This window comes from Marmota monax, unplaced genomic scaffold (genome assembly GCF_021218885.2).
Source record: "Marmota monax isolate L192 unplaced genomic scaffold, Marmota_monax_Labrador192_F-V1.1 WCK01_AAM20220418_F8-fsc00076, whole genome shotgun sequence".
Taxonomy (NCBI): domain Eukaryota; kingdom Metazoa; phylum Chordata; class Mammalia; order Rodentia; family Sciuridae; genus Marmota; species Marmota monax.
Window position 1 is genome coordinate 5713013 of NW_026692843.1, and position 16849 is coordinate 5729861.

Here is a 16849-nt window from a genome sequence, read left to right on the forward strand (position 1 = left end):
ACAAGCCAAATAAACTTCTTTCTTTTATACATTACCCAATCTGTGGCACTCTGGGACCAAGAATCATCAACTATGATGAAAACCCTGCATCTATCAGCTCAGGACTCTGCAGAAAACCCAAGGATTGCCACACAGCTGGCCAGCCCTGGACCAGCCCTCTGAGGGCTGGCTACCCACAGAAGGGAGGGCATGCACGGATCAGGACATCACTCACAGGTGTGAGCAAGGCTGCCGATGGGCCACTTAAGGTGGGGGTTGGTGGAATGGCCACGGGGGGCGTTAGGCTTGATCTCACTCTGAAGAATGGACCCCACAGGATGCTGCTGGCCCCTTGGTGGACTGTGCTCCCTGGCCAGCTCTCCTGACTCACAGAGAGACCCAAACTGCACTAGGGGAGGAGCACACTCAAGCAGGCAGAGGAGGATGAACTTGGACATTGGGGAAAAGGCCGCTTCTGCAGGCCAATGCTTCATCCTGCATCAGACATGCCAGAGGGGTCTGCAGGGCAGGGGGATTCATGTGGGGGGCCTGCATCTTTTATTAATCACAGAGATGTGCAGTTGTGGGGTCCCCTTTTCAAGAGCAGCCCAAATCTAGGGAAACGCCTCCCCAGAATGTAGCAATTTCAAGGACAATCAAATCCAGAATGCATACCACCACCCAGGTTGCTTCCAGCCTCTTGCATTATGGTGTCAGAGCCAGTGCCCCCTGGGAGCAAGCCACAGACTTCTGTTGTGTTCCATCCTCTCTGTCTGCCAACTCCAAGCCCCAACTGCCTGGTGAAGGGCTGTCACCACTCTCTGCGAGCAGCCCACCCCTCCCCGCCAGCCAGCCATCCCCCTCCTGCAAGAGCAGGGAATGGGAACGGCTCCGCAGGGCTGCCTGGGCATGGTCCCGGCCCCACTGGACTGTGACGGTCAGATGTGTCTGCAGAAGGAGAATGGTTGTGAGTCATGCAGTGTACCCAAGTGGGGTACGGAGGACCAGGACCAGGAATCAGTGGCTATCCTCAACCCCACGGTCAGTGGCACCTGATCCATGGTATTCTCTCCTTGCCAGTGAGGTGGTGGAGGCCTCAAGCCTTAGCCAATTGGTCTGAGGCAAGGGCTGGCAGCAAGGGCCCTGGTTGAGTCCCTGGAACTGTGTCTGGCCAGCTCTCAGCTGCTGCTCACTAAGCTGGAGAGATCACCTAGTCACATTTTGGGGAGACAGGCCTGCCTCAGTGAGTGTCTCGCCCTTCAGGGCATCTGAGAAGCCATAGCTGGAAGCAGGCATGGGCGTGGCGCTTCTGACTATGGGGTGGAGCCCGCCCACCCAACACCACATGAGGACTCCTGCCTTTATGATCACATTGAACCCCTGCTCTCTAGTCCCTGAACCCTGTGCCAGCCTTTCACCCTCACCACCACCTGCACCATGTTCTTGGGAACACATTCCTTCTGTCCTCCATGTCCTAATGTAACATAGAGTTCAAAGGACCCAAGGCCCAGCCAGCTCCTAGCTCCTGGTCAATGCTCTTCTGGGCTGCAGGTCTGGCTAGAGAAGAGCTATCAGGGTGACAGAGGCCTGTTTCTAACTACTCCACAGGGACAGGCCATCAGGCAGGGTGCACCCAGACGGAGGGCTCACAGCACTGGATGAACCCAGGCCTGGAAACTGCAGCTCACTTCCCCAGGGCCTCAGCCCAGGGATTGACACCTGCACCTCTGCATCAGGTCCACAGGGGGTTCATAGGTCACCAAGAGCAGGGAAAACTAAGGCCTATCCCCTCACTGTAGGTTGGAATGAGGGCACTGGGTGTCCCCTGGACTTCTAAGGGTTTCTTCACTGGGGTCCTCTAATAAGGAACACTGGAAAATTCTACTGGAGTCCAGCTGCTTCAGTGGGATTTCTGGGGAAATACGGGTTATGTACAGTCCAAGACAGGCAGCGGTGGTGGAGGAGTCCCCATAGGCTCCACCAATTGTTCCCCAACTCCTTTCTGCCACATGGCTCTCAGGCATCCAGCATGTAGTGGCCTTTCTAAGCAGTCAGGTTTGCCAGGGAAGGGCTGCACTTGTTCCACTGGGTGGGTGAGCTATCACGCGCCATGTTAGGCAGCATCCTGTAGCCACAGCAGGGACATTCTGCCGGGGAGTGGGGAGACACACCCTGAACCAAGCTGGAGAGGGTGTCTGAGAGAGTGGTGAGTACGGGAAAAGCGCCTGCTCGGGCAGGGTGGGCGTGTGCCAAGCTGAGAGCAGGGGATGGGCTGCTCTCTGTTCTCAGGTCACAGGTAATCAGAATGGCGGCTCCATAACAAGCTAAGAGTCTGATTGATCACAGCAACAAGGCTGCACCCGATGGCCGGGTCCTTCAGAGGGAGCACAGCGTGTGCTAATCCTCCCGGCTGACATGAGACCCTGCTTTGAACTTGGGCTTCAGGCTCTTGTGCAGGGGCTTGGGAGGTTGCATGGTTCAGCAATTACGATTGTTCACCTGAGAGGCTGCTGGACTTCTCAGCCACAGTTTGTTAAATTTGCAAACGCCCTTTGGGAACTGTCTGGAAGAAAGGTCTATAAATGTAATGTTCGGATTATGAGGGGAGTAATGGCGAACATTCCGTTCACTTTGTACCCACTGACCTCAGGCTTCCCTTGCTCCAGCCACAGCCTTACCTGGGGAGGATGGGGGTGGGGTCTGCGGGGGCTGGTGCCATCATCCCATACAGATTGCAGCCCTGGGCTTGCCATGAGCGCCTCTGTGTGCAGGGGGAAGCTTGTGGATGAGGCAGAGTCCTGGCCTGGGTGAGCTGAGCAAGGGCTTGGGAAAGAATCTGGAGTGCTGGGAGGGTCCTGAAGGGCCAGTTCGCCCTCCAGAGAATCAGACAGTAATCCTGAACCCGCTTCTTTTTGTGGGCTGGGCAGAGGCTCCTTCCTGCTCTGAGGTGTTCTAAGGTGGTATCCTCAGCCAGAGTTGAGGAAGCACATTAGAACCCGCTGTTCTCTAAGAACAAATATGGCTCAGAAAGTCCCCGGTGGAGACTCCCAACCCCTTTCTAAGGCCTGCTGCACTCTCTATTTCCCTTCATCTGGGCCACCAGTGCAAGCTGCACCTTCCACCCCGGGCCAGGTCGGAAGGCTGCCTGCAGATGCTCCCAGACCCTCACTGCTGGCTTTCAGGGATCCCCCTCCCATGTTTGCAGGGAAGCCCCTGATGCAAGTAATCTAAGAAGGAAAACTGCAACCACTGCGCCCGACCAATTCACCCTCACAAAGCGGGGGAAGCACTGCCGTTGTGTTGAGTGAGTGCTTTTCCAACTAAGCAGAAAATTTAGTAAGTTGCTGAATGTCCTTGACTACACAGCACTTATATAAAATATGCATGTCGACAGAGATGCTTTCCCTAACAATGCTCTGGGAAATTACATTAAATTTCAAAATGATCCCCTGCTTTCCTGCGTCGCCCACAGAGACTGACACCAACAGCACCATTAAGTAGAGGTAAAGTAGCAGCCTTGTTACCACTGCCTTTACGAGAGCCAGGGATCAAATATTTTTTCACAGTTTTATGTGGATAGTTTCATGAAAATTGATCAGGTCTAAAAAGTCACAGTCCAAATGAAGCTAAGGTTAAAGATAATTTATACATGATATTCCTAATTTTATTCCAAGTCCTTTTATTACTATGCAGGCCTTTATGACTTTAAAGAAAATGTCAGTGGCGGCAAATGACATTGTACTGAATAATCTAGTTATGAGGGAAAAGACATTTAAAACTATTCCACGGCCGTGGAGCCGAGTTCTGCTGAACACACGTTTCCCGGGCACAACTGTCCCAGCTCCCTGGCTGTGGCCTGGAGTGTGGTGCTGAAGGTGCCTGTGTATCCTCTCCCTGCACATTTAGCTTCCTTTGGATTCCTCCCATGAATTTAAGTATTTTCTGAGGTCTCCTTTTCTATCTACCTCCAGGAAACAGAAACTCAAAGCTGTTAGCAAATTGGATTGCAAGCATGGCCTGAATCCCACAGGAGAGACAGACAGGTGCATCCAGAGGGCACGCCCAGTGTTAGAGCGGTCACTACAGAGTGTTCTGCTGGTCATGGGATGACCCAACTCTGCAGCGGGGCATCTTCCATGACCAAAGTGTCCCGTGGTGTCTCCACCACATCTAAACCCACAGATGCTTCCAGATCAACAGAGGCTTTGCATTTGACAGATGAGACTCGCCTTGTTCTAAACTTTTTTGGAAGATTTAGTAAAGAGGTCCACTTCATGAGAAAGTCCATTGTGGCTGTCACCAGTAGCCCCCAACCTCTGCCTCAGCCCCACCCCTGGGTGCAGTGCTGGGTGTCAGAGCCTAGAAGCCCACAGACACTGCCCACTGCCTAGCAGGGAGGTCAGCACATGGGCTCTGTGGCTTCTCCCACCACCCCAGTTGGACAGGGAGGCTAAGAGGATGCAGAGATCCTGGTTGGCCTCTTCCTGGGCACTAGGCAGCACGACTCCCTCCTCTGCCATGCCTCCTCGGTCTTCTGTGCTACCTGTGGCTACATGGAAACAGGAAGAGCCTGAGCAGGGTCACCTGGGCTGACCCTGGTTCTTCTGACAACCCCCAGCCACTGTCATGGAGGCGACACTACTGCCCCATGCTAGCTCTCGTTTCATCCAACAACTGTGCGCGAGGTGATGCTCTGTCCGTGTTGCCCCGGGAGGAAGCACCTGCGCAGAAAGCCCCAGGCAGGCTGTGACTCAGAGCCACTGCTCCCCGCCTCTGCCCCTGAAGGCAAGGCTGATGACCACCCCTCTGGACCGCTGAAGGAGCAAGAAGACCCCGCCACGACAGGGGATCCAAGCTGTTAACCCCCAAGAGCACTGCGGGCCCACAGATGGCAGCCTGTCCCACTGTCCTTGACTCCCTCTGCAATCACCAGGGCTTTGGGAGAGGGGACAGCTTCACATCGCTCTCAGAATGCAGCTGTTTCATCAGAGCCTTTGGTAAACCTGCTGGGACGGGGTAGAGACCGTCGACAACATCCTTGTCCAGAGGACCACCTGTGAGTGTGAACCTGCCTGCTCCCTGAGCCCCAGCTCATCAAGGCACAGATGAGCCGGCAGGTGCACTGAGCTTGTGCTCAGGGAAGGTGGAATGAACACATGCAAACACACTCATACATACTCGCACAAGCGTGTGCACACACACCACACACACACACACACACACACACCTCCACACCTCCACTGTGGCCAGTCAGAGCATATCTGCCAGGAAGTCTGACATGCAGGGTCAGCATACTTGTGTGTTTTTAAACTCCACCTGGTGGGCAGCCCAAGGGTTAGGTCAGGGCTGCAGACTCAGAAGCCCCAGATCCATGGCTCTGCCGTCCTCACTGGCCGGGAGGTTCCCCTTGTTCCGCCTCGTGGCGTGCAGTGCTGTAGGTGTCTCTGGAGCAGCCGCTTCTCTGAGGAAGAGAGAGGGGACCCGGGAGTTTGTCTTCCTGGGTCTGCTTGAGGGCCCTGCAGGGACCCAGGTATTTACCTTCCGCTAAACGTGGGCCTGATGTCCCTGGCTGAGCAGGAGCTGGGCGCTGAGGTGCAGGCCGTGGCAGCCGAGTGGGAAGCCATGGGCTTTCTTAGGAAAAACACATCCTGGCTGTTAATTTCCTTTCCCTGGACAAAGCAGAAGATCAATTACAGGCAGAATGCAATTCTACCAGGGCTACTTCCCAGCATTTTTTCTGTGCGTTCCTCCCACCAGTCCCCATCTGGCTCGGCCAGAAATGGGTTTTGCTTCATCAGAAATGTGCTGTGAAGTTCCCCATTAGGTCATCGATCACCTCGGAGGCCGGATCCTCAACAATGTCCGTGAATGCCGTGGACTCTGAATTCAGTGTCAACTAGTAAGAGAAGGAAATTAACTGAAGCTCTGAAACCTGGCAGGAAATTAGAATTTCAATCTTTTTCTGGGGTGGGTCCCTCAGAGCAGTTTCTGAAAACCTCACCGCCCCAGCGGGACAGTCCTTGTTTGTGACTCCAGCCCCATTCGACCAAGACACCTGGGCAAGGGGCTCCATCTGACCTGGCTGTCCCTCCTTCCTGTACATGCCCACAGGACAGGACACCCCTGCACCCTGGGCCTGAGCTCTGAGAAACTTCCAGGGACTAGGTTGTCTCTGTCAAGGGTCCTCTCTCCAGCCCCTCCCCATAACTAGAACACCCCAGCCATCCTGTCAAGCTGGGTGCCAACCAGGAGCCCAGAGGTTCAGATTGGCCGTTCCTAAGTGCAAGGACAACAGTGCCCAGATCACATGGAGACGATGGCTTGGGGCAGCTGTGAATGGGCCAATTCCAGTGACAGGGTGGGTGTCTGGGCACTTCCTCTCCAAAACCAGCAGCCTCCTCCAGCACTGGAGCCCTGTGCCTGAGGGGCATTCCCACTCTGGCACTGTAGACCTGGGACCACCAGCAGAGGGTCTTCCTCCACCAGCTTCCTTCCACCCCTGGTCCACTGAGCTAGAGGAAGTGGCATGCCCTTGCCCTGCCAGGGAGTGCCAACGTCACCCCACTTCCCTTAGATCAACAACCGCTTTGCAAGGTTGTAAGGACAGGCTTCCTCCTGTTGAACACACCAGAAGGTGAGAATTAGAGAAAAATTAATTCTGAGCAAATAAGCTACAGAGTGGCTGAGCCAGGATAGAAGCCCATCTACATTCCAGGAAGTTGTGGACACTAGCAGACAGACAAACAGTCGGACATGTGACAGGTGTCTCCCATCCCTGACTGTGGAACCCAGTAAATCCCAGCACCCAGAGAATGAATAGAGTAATAAATAAAACTATCTAGGTCCGGGAGCCAACCCGAGGGCACCAATGGGTGTTGATGACGGACTGAGTGAGCGGCACCCCTGTTGGTGGTGGCTGGAGGCTGCTGGGTCAGTGGACACTGGGCATAGAAGCATCTTCACAGTCAGGCCCACTTGAGGGCTCCCTGTGTGGCTGGAGGGGGAAGGCATTGTGCTTTCCAGAGGCCTGATCCCCAATGAAGCGGAGACTCCCTCCGTGCAGGGAGATCTGGAATTATTTTATGTGGCTCTGCAAAGAGGCGGAGGGGGTATGCCATCGACTCGTCCTGTCAGTGAAGAATGCTTTAATCAGCATGTGTTCATTTTACCCAAAGAATTAGAAAGATGTTTGGGAATTCTTCATTCCATTGTCCAGAAGAAAGCCCTAAATCCAAAAATGTTAAGCTCTGAGCTGGTTCAGAACTCTCTTATGGAAAGTGAATGTGCCAGGGTCAGGGCTGCAGCCGAGGCACCGGCGGCCATGGCAACTGTGGCAGGCTGGGAATAGGGCCCTTGGTGGCAGCTGAGCATCCGTGTGCACAGAACCATTGCTGGTGTCCCCCTGGAGACCTACCCATGGAAGTCAGCCTGGTACTGCAGCTGCCCTCACAGGAATGCTCTGTCAGTGTGAGGTTGGCCCTTAAGCCACTCTGTCCACCCCTCAATGCACACTGGGGTTCTCAGCAGGGAGGGGAAGATGACCAGTGAGACTCTCCCCCACAATGCAGGTCTGCAGAGCCCCAGCCACCTAGCTGGCCCATGGCCCTGTGTCACCGCCTTTTTGAGGCAGTGTGGCCCCTGCAACAAGAGGCTGTTGCACAGAAGTTTGGCAACCTGCTGCCAGAGTATCATCCTCTCTTTTTGGAGAAAGTGAAGCCCCGAGAGGCCATGTTTTGGGTTGGGGTCAGGATGGTGACATGTGGTGGCCACCTCCTGGAGCCCAGTCTGTGTCTCGTCCAGTCCTGTTTGCAGCCTTGTGTCCAGCCTGGCCACAGCTGTCCCACACAGCCTGCCTCCTTTCTTCCATCCTTGAAGCCTTTCTTCTCCACAGCTGCATGGTGGATAGGCCATTCCTCTGAATCTGAATATAAATGAAAGCATTTCTAAATGTTTTATGTATGCAAATACCTGACAGAGAGGAGGGCTGTCAATTGGCATCAAGAAATGAGATGCCCCGGAAGGATCTTCCTGGTGGAATAGAGCCCACTTTTTCAGTAGTGGAATTTGTCTGATTGTGTATTCTGTTCTACATGGCCACTGTGCAACCTTCTGGGCACATGTACAAGAATAAATCCGCAACATTTATTAGCATGGAACCCAAGGTCAGATTGCCTCAGTTAACTCTCCCAGCTCCACTGTCCAAGAACCACCCCCATGACTCCTCGCAGGCCCAGGGGCCACTGCACCCCAAATTCCAGAAGGCATATTCTCCAGAACGCCATTCCTGGCACCCACTGTTAACCTTTTTGACTTACAACATCCAAATGCGTGGGGATCTCTGGGTTCAACAGGGACACTCTCAAGTGTGAGCCCTCCTGATTCATCAGCCCAGCAGAGCCATGAGGAAAGGCTCCAGGGTGGGCATCAGTTCCACTCTGGGCCAGGAATTAATTCATTTAGTGATGTGTCCTTTACACATCATCATCCGGGGATCCACTGTGGCATGAGCTTGGGAAGAGGAGCTGGATGGATTTCAGCCCCTCCTGCAGCACCTTCAGCATGGTAGTGTTAGGCAATCCAAGCTGGAAGTGCAGGGTGTGATGCGCCATGGGACACACTCACCTGGAGAATGTACCCAAGTTTGCATGACAATGGGACCCTCTCTCTCCCTGCAGAACCCATGGACAAGCTTGCAGAAGAAACTCAACCCACTTAGGACATCAAGTTGCCCCAAACTAATCTTGAATAACAGAAATAGAAGGCAACAACATCCTGTCCAGACCTCAGCTGATCCCCAAACTGGAAACTTCTTTTAAATGTTAGCTAGCTGTACTCTATGATCAAATGTAATCAGATGCTTATTTCTTTAGGAATTACAAACAAGCAAATGCACCATGTTATTCTTCATTAGATCTGTGGGAGGAAGTGTTCTGGAAGTCGTATGATTGGGACAACTGGGGAAATCTGAACACAAACCTGGTATTAGGCATCACTGTATCAATGAGTCAGAAAACAGGATTGCACATGAGAGAAATAGTCTTGGTTCTCAGGAGACATATGCTCAAATATTTGGGAGTGAAGTGATGTAATATTTGCACCCTAATTTCAGTGGCTCAGAAAGCACGCACCCAGGGCAAAATGATAGAAATAGGTAAAGGGTGTGCAATGCTCTTTATCCAAGTTTCTGTGGCTTTGGATGTTATCAATAATAGGCCTGGGAAAGCTACAAAGTGCAGAATTAGAAGACAAATTCAGAGCAACCAGCTGGTTCAAAGGGGAAGTTGTATCATGCGACCATGTTTAACACTCCAGCTTTCCCCAACAGGTAAATTGGAGATGCATTTAAGCAGCAGACAGCCTCAGTCGCACCTGAAATGGCTGAATTGCCTCTTCCTGTCCTGAGCGACCCTCAGTGCCCTGCTTTCTGCAGCCCAGGTGACTAGCTGTGGGAAGCCAGGTCTGACGCAGGGTGGGAAGTAGCCCAGATTGAGGGGACATGATATTTGAGTGCATGAGACCGAGACTCCAGGAAGGTCACTGACTCACACAAAGCCGGGCTTCCAGACCTATGCACTGTCACTCCAACACTGAATCTCCATCTTAGAAGGAGGGGTTCTCACCGCACATTCGCCTGGCTGTAGTGCTTGTTTCACCGTGGATATGCTTGTCAAAAGCCATGGTGTATTCCTTAGATACAGATAATAAGAACAAAACACAAAGCAGGATGGCAGCTGATTTCATCAGTTATGCCAACTCAATTACAGTGAAAATGTCTATCTACACCAGTAATGAAGGTAAGTTAGAAGCTGGCAGTGTCTGCACTGGACACAAGAACACTGAGGGGGAGCATGCCTTGCTCTTGTCACCCCATCAATAAGGAAGAGAGTCACCATATGAAATGTGTCTGGATACAACCATAAGCTCTCCATAACCTTTCTAACAAACAAGCCGAAACCATGGTGTGCCATATATGTGGGATCTGAAAAGAAAAACAGAAGGAACTCACAGAGGCTGGAGGTGGCTGCCAGGGTTGGGTAGGGACATGGAGAGGTTGGTCAAAGGGTGCAGCTCCTAGCTCCAGGATGAATAGGTTTAGGGATCCAGTTCTGCAGTTAACAGTAGAGATCTGCTAAGAGGCAGACCTTAAGCCTCCTCTCCAAAAGGATAAAAAGAGAACCACATAGGTGGTGGGCATGTTAATTAATTTGATTGTGGTGCTCACTTCACAGTATATACTCATTCCAAATCACCACATTATACACCTTAAATATATATGATTCCATTTGCCAGTTAGACCTCAGTAAAGCTGAAAAATCAAGAAACATGTATAAAAGCAAACTAAATACTTCACGACATGGGGGGATAAATAAAACTAAAAGCCAGTAAAGCGACACCCACATGCAGAAAGAACAAATGGGAAGGCCCTGAGACATTCTGCTCTGGACCTGGAGAAGACAGGCTGAAGCGGCCTCCACAGCTTGACGAGCAATGGCTGCAGAACAGGGCTCAGGCCACGCGGAGCCCCCACCCTGGCCTGGGGTCCCGGCTGGGCTCCTGCCAACAGGCACGAGCCTTGCCCTGAGAACAGCAGGCTGGGATCCTGGCGAGCTTGCCACCCAGGTCCCACACGGCGTCTCTCCACAGCCTGAGACTGGGCCACCGGAGTTCACCTGGTGCCTCCAGCCACTCTCTCAGGACCCGTCAGCCCAGCCACGCAGGAGGCCTCCCAGCTGCGTTCCTGGAGTGGAGGCGACCCCACCCGAGCCTTCCCCCCGCTGCAGTCTCACAAACTGGACCCTCTTCTGCCACCCTCACATCCCTCCTGACAGCTGGTCCCTTTGTGGCACTTTTCCAATGTATCTTGGATCAGAAATAGGTTCTAGCCCTGTGGGCATCTAGAGTTGGCCCAGGCCCTCACCAGCAGAACTGTCCCACACCACAGCAGTGGGGGCAGGGGAGGGAGGAGCTGTGTGGACCCCATCTCCTGTTCCCTGGGGTCAGCCTGGGTCAGCGCCGCTGGTCAGTCGCACTTGGCTTTACTTGGGGGAAACTGAATGGCACGCTTATTCCCAGGACTTAAAGGCTTTCCCGTCAGGTGGTCCTACTGGGAAGGAGAGTGACTCTTCTCATTGTCAAGAATGATGTCTTGGTAGAATATGTGCTGGCAAAACTGCTGGGTACAGAGGCTCTCAATAAACCCATGGAAGGGAATTTCGTTCGGACATTCGTATATTCAAATTATTTTAATTTTCTTACATTTCTACCCAAAGAGGGCATCCCTGTGCTCACTTGATTTTTTTATAGCCTTGTCCCCAGTAATCCCATCCAATAATTTTGTGTACACTTGTCGTTCAGATTCACCCAGAAACCCCGATCAGCTAATGACTGAGAAGCTTAGGGTAAACATCTCTATTAATTCTCCTGGCTTTTTTAAGATTTGAAAGAAAAAAACTAAAAGAAGAAGAAAGTTTTTCTTCCTCTAAATGCAAACACTCCCTGTAACTCTGTGCCTAATCTACTACGACTAATTAACCTGCTGGAGCTGATGAAATGTCCCCTCCACATTTTTTGTTCCTTGTATACAATTATTGTAACAGTGGTGAATAAATCAATATTCCCAATCCAACTGTAAAAAACAATCAAGAAAAGCAGTGCTTCTCAGGGAAAAAAAAACACCAAATAATATTTATTAACTCTGTCTCAATCCACAACAGAAGCGAATCCCACTCAGGCATTTTCGGCAAGGGTAATAAGCAAACTCAGACCCATGATGTAGGTGGCACATGCCAATAATTTCACCATTTTACACTGCAGAGTAATTGAAGGATTTAATGAGAAACAAACCAATAAAAATAAATAGACCATGGTAGAGGAGGAGAAACCGATCTGAAATGGAAGTCACTCCATTGTGAGTTCAGTCTTTTTTGCATGGTTTGACCAAAGGGAAAATAGTATGAGGACAGCTAGCTCTTACCCACTTTTTCAGAGAAAAAGAGTAATATTTGTTTGTGCAGATGCAAACCTGGGCCATAGTAACAATCTCAGTAACTATGAGTTGTCGACTGGGACTCGGCCCTTCCCACTGCAGTCATGTCCCCTCCCAGCTGCCCAACAGGGACAGTGCCACCCTGTGCCATGGCCAAGGGGTCACAGGTCTTGCCAGTGAATTCCAGAGCAAGGCAGGCCTGGCCCAGAGTCTTTAGGGAGGGCTTCCCAGTCAGCATCCATCCCTGGCCAGCTCTTGGCTACAGTGTCAAGAGCCTGCCTACCCCTGGCATCAGTTATGGGCAAAGGGCCTGAGACACAGAAGCCCCCTCTCAGAGAGTAAGTGGGCACCTCCAAGTGCCAGTGGACAAACACAGATCAAAATTCATCTGTTCCCCTACTACACTTGGGTTCAAAGACAAATAGGACACAGTCCCTACCCAAAGTGCTCACGGTCAGGGCTGAGGGCAGGAGACTGGCCTATAAGGACTCCTGGGGCCATTGAATTCAGTCCCCCACTCACTCACGGACAAGGCAGAAGAGCCAGGAAAGTCTTCTAGGAAAGGAGACCCCAGGTTAGAGTGGGCACAGCAGGCAGGCCAGGCAGGGTGGTCGATGTGGAGCAATCCACCCAGGCGGCCTGTAAAGGAACCTCTCGAGGGTCTCAGAGGAGTTTGGGGAGCTTGGGATGAAGAAGCTCCAGGGGCGCGAGGCCCCAGGTGGGCACAGGGCGAGGCATGGCGGGGCCTGCAGCTTGGGCTTCCTGATCCTGCCTTTCCACACAATTCTGGGGTCCCCTACTCCAGCCCCTCGGGGCCCCCAAAGGCTTCCTCGCCCCCAGGCCAGAGCTACTGCTTGGTCACCAGCAGTGCCTGGGCCAGGGTCACTCTACCTTTCTAGGTCATGTCTTGGTTGTCCATTTGCGCCTTTAGGGTTAGGAAAAAAATGCAAACCTCAACTATTGTTTTATACTCAACTCAGGAGAACCCAGCATGACACGGTCTCTTTAAGAGATGCTATTTTCGGCGCCTCTGTTTTGAGCCCCCTCCCCCACGCACAATTGAGAACACTCAACTGTAATAAGTAATTGCTGTGTGGGCCTCTGGGAGCCAGGGAGGCGGAGGGTCAAAGTGGGTGAGTGAGGGGTCCTTCCCAGGCTCTGGGGCCTGGCTGCCCTTTGATCACATCTGAAGAGCTCTCTTGAAGAGTATTGACGGGCTGAAGCATTTTATTTCCAAACCAAGTTCAAGTGAGCTTGTGCTTTGCCGGGGATGCAGGGAGCACGGGCCTTGCTGTTCACTCACTAAGTGAGCTGGGAGGCCCCGGGGCTCCCCATCCCGGGGAGGTCAAAGCTCAGCAGGGGAGCTGCTGGCTTTGAGGGCTGCAGAGACCCTGCTCTCACCACCTTCTCAGACTGGGAGGTGCAAAGCGTCCAGAGCCTGCCCGGTGGACCGAGAAGATTCCAGAGGGATTGGCTCCTTCTCCTGCCCCTGTCTTGGCATCTCCACAGGAACCGCCTTTCTGCCCCAGCTCTGGTCCTGCAGCCCAGCAGGGCTGAGTAAAAGTGGGAAAATGGGAAGGGGCTGAGCGGAACATCCCCACAGGCTGTGGGATCCCCCTGGGGAAGAAAGAGAAGGAGGAGAGGAGAGGGGGGAAGGAGGAAGAGAGGGAGTGGGGAGAGAGAGTGGCAGAAAGAGAGAGGAAGGAAGGAGGAGGAAAGAAAGGCAGAAGGAAAGGGGAAAGAGGGAGGTCCAGGGGACCCCCAGGGACCCAGACTGATCCCAGTCTCCTCTCAAGTCAAGGACACTAACATTCCCCTAGTGGCTCCAGCATGTCCAACATCTTGGCGCTTTGCTGATGGACATTCCCACCACAGCCCTGAGAGCCCGGGGCCGCCAATGTCCTCAGAGAAGGAAACTGGCTCCGAGAGGTGAAGCAATTTGCCAGGTTTCCAAAGCTGTTAAAGTCACTTCCAGGACCGTGTGCCTGTGAAGCCCATGACCAACCAGGACCCACACCTCTCCATGTTCAGAAGTGCAGGCTCACAGGACTTTGGGAGTGGGCAACACAAACCCTTTCCATCTAAGAGGTCAGTCACATGCCGCCCAGGGAGAAATAACAAACCAGGTCTTGGTGGGTGTGGAACAAGGGCCCCAGGCGCTAGTGCCACCCAGAGGAGGCTCTCAGGGTTGTCTTGGGAATGTCCATCAGCAAAGCGCCAAGACTTTCCAGGCTGAGAATGATCTGGAAGGGCTCCATGAGGAGGTGCCACTCAGGTTGTACCCCTGTCCCCATGTATTTGCACTGGGACACCATGGCTTCTGATCAGTAGGTCTCTCAGCCACACTCAGTTCCCTGGACACACTCAGGCTAGGTGGGCATCTGACTGGAGTCTCAGCAGCACACCCCATCACACCAGATGGAGTCAGAAGCCTCCCTACCTGACCTCAGGAGAGAGGCCTCCAGTGAGCCCCCTTTGGGAGCAAGTGTCTCGGGTGGGTGGCCAGAGTCTGCCACAGCTTAGGTCCACTGTGGGGTCGTGGGCACCATCATCCAAGCACCACCTGGCCTACCTTGAATCTTCAAAGACCCAGGAAGAGGTGGCCCCACCACGACTGACAGGATGTCAGAGCTGCTGATCAAGAGCCTACCCTTAGGGACCCTAAGCCCTGGGCTCCCCACCATGCTACAGCTGGACTTTCCCTGCAGAAACCCATCCATGAAGAGCCACCTGGAGACCCACCAGGACACCATCAGTGCAGCGGCACCTTCAGGGCAGGGCTTTGGGAGGTGCCGGAGTCGGGGTTATCATGTGCTGACAGATCACGCCAGGCTTCCTCCCCAGCCCCCGTCTCCTGGCACACCATCTTCCCAGAGCTCATTTCCTTTCTTTGCTCAGTTCTGTGGTGTCAGGTAGAGGTCCACAGATGCCACTGTGGAAAGAGTGACACGAGAAGCAGGAAAGTCGACTCCTGCTCAAGCTTGTTAGTGCCAGGCCACCAGCTCTGAGCAGGGCTAACCCCACGAGCCAGCATCCAGCAATGACCTTTGAACCTGTTGTGCTGTCAAATGAGCCCATTGAGATGAGAACGTTAATGAACTTGAGCAGGCATGTGTCAAAATCCCTCCAGAAAAAAATTCATTACTCTATACCAGTGTGCTTTCCCAACATCACCATGATCATAGGAGATCAATTAGCGGGTAAGCTTTATAGGCAAGAAAATTTTTTATAATTATAGTTAAAAATTTCTACTTTCCTCCATTTGGCCAGAATTGAATTTTCCACTTAATTATGTACTCACCATTGTTCTTACCACTGGTCCTCAAAATCAGCCAACAGCATGGTACATTTGCCAGTGCAACTCACACAGAAAGAACTGGCCTGTCCAATGCCCAGCATGATTGGTCTGTTAATGAAATGGGTTATAGCTCTCTCATGTGCTGGGATCCAATAATAGAATTTAAGTGAAAGTAATTTCCAAGTGCAATCATAGTTTACATATTAGTTATTGTATAAAGAAAAAAAAACCGGGGGATTGCAGCAGGTTAAATGCAATTAACATCGAGGCCCCTGTGTGAGCCTCCTGGGAAGGGGATCAGCCAGGCCGGTTATTTCTCAGATTTTGATGGGAAGAAGGAAGCATTTCTCCATATGCCTTCACAGGAAGGCTGAAGCCTTCTGCAGATTCAAGGCCTCCTGGGCCTCTGGACAGGGTGAACATGCAGTGAGCATTTGACTTTCAGGCTCCTCGGAAGTGAGGTCCCAGGCACCAGACGTTCCACATAAGAGCCAGGGACACTTGGCCCAACAAGGGTCTAACAAGGGTCTAACAAGGGAAGGAGTGCGCCTGAGCATGGTGCCCAGAGACAGGTGGGGGCCAGAGGGAGGGAGGTCAGAGGGAGGGAAGCCATGGGCTGGGTGAATAGGGCGCCCTGAAGAGAGAGGGACAGGTGTGCCGGAGCCAACAGTGGCAGGTGCAACCCCACAGTCCCCACAGGGCCACACACTGAGGGTGGACGCTGGGCTTTCTGGTGCTGTGGTGGGGAGGGAGCCCACTGCAGCAGGACAAGGAAGGAAAGGAGACGGAGCCCCTGGAGTGGGCAGCAAGACTCGGGACGTTGTGTGACCAGGAGAGACTTAGTGAGGTTCCTCTGTCTGAAGAATGGAGAGGCCGCAGGCCCATCCTGAACCAGCAGGTTCCGTGACCCTGGGACCCGCATGGTGGCGGATGTCAGCTGGAAGAGTATCCAAGAAAGGGCTAGCAGGCTCCAGGGAACCGAGAGAGGACAAGCAGGGTGGAGGGTGAGGTGGGCACTGAGCCTCTGATGCAGGAGACTGGGACGAAGTCGGAGGGAAGGGTGGGGCTGGGGGAGCCATAGACAGCCAATGCCTCCATCTTGTCCCAAGTGTCCCTGTTCACAGAAAAAATGTCATGTGCAGATTAAACAGATGCGACTCTTCTGAGGCTGTAGAGCAAAAATGATAAGGGTTTGTATAAGACTAAAGAGTTTACAGGATTTAAAACTCCGAGGATATGTCCCATTAGCAGACCTTTAACCTTCTTTTTGAGTTACCAGATTTCCTTGGTTGTATGTGACCCAAGCCCATTAATCCAAAAGGAACTTTCTAGATCATGTCACCCATAAGAAAGAGGTGTCACTGCACTGGGGACAGATTCTTCTTCCAGGAAGCTCCTTTCTGTGTGCTGGCTTCCCGCCTCTGCCTGATCTGGGTCCTGGCCACTAGGAATGGTGCTATTCTTACAACTTTAGAGCTGCAGAGGGGCAGCCCCAGGGAAATTCTGTGGGCCACGTGTCCAGTCATTCATTCATTCCCTCATGCAAGAGCCAAATCACTCATCCATGGAAACACAAACTGAGCACC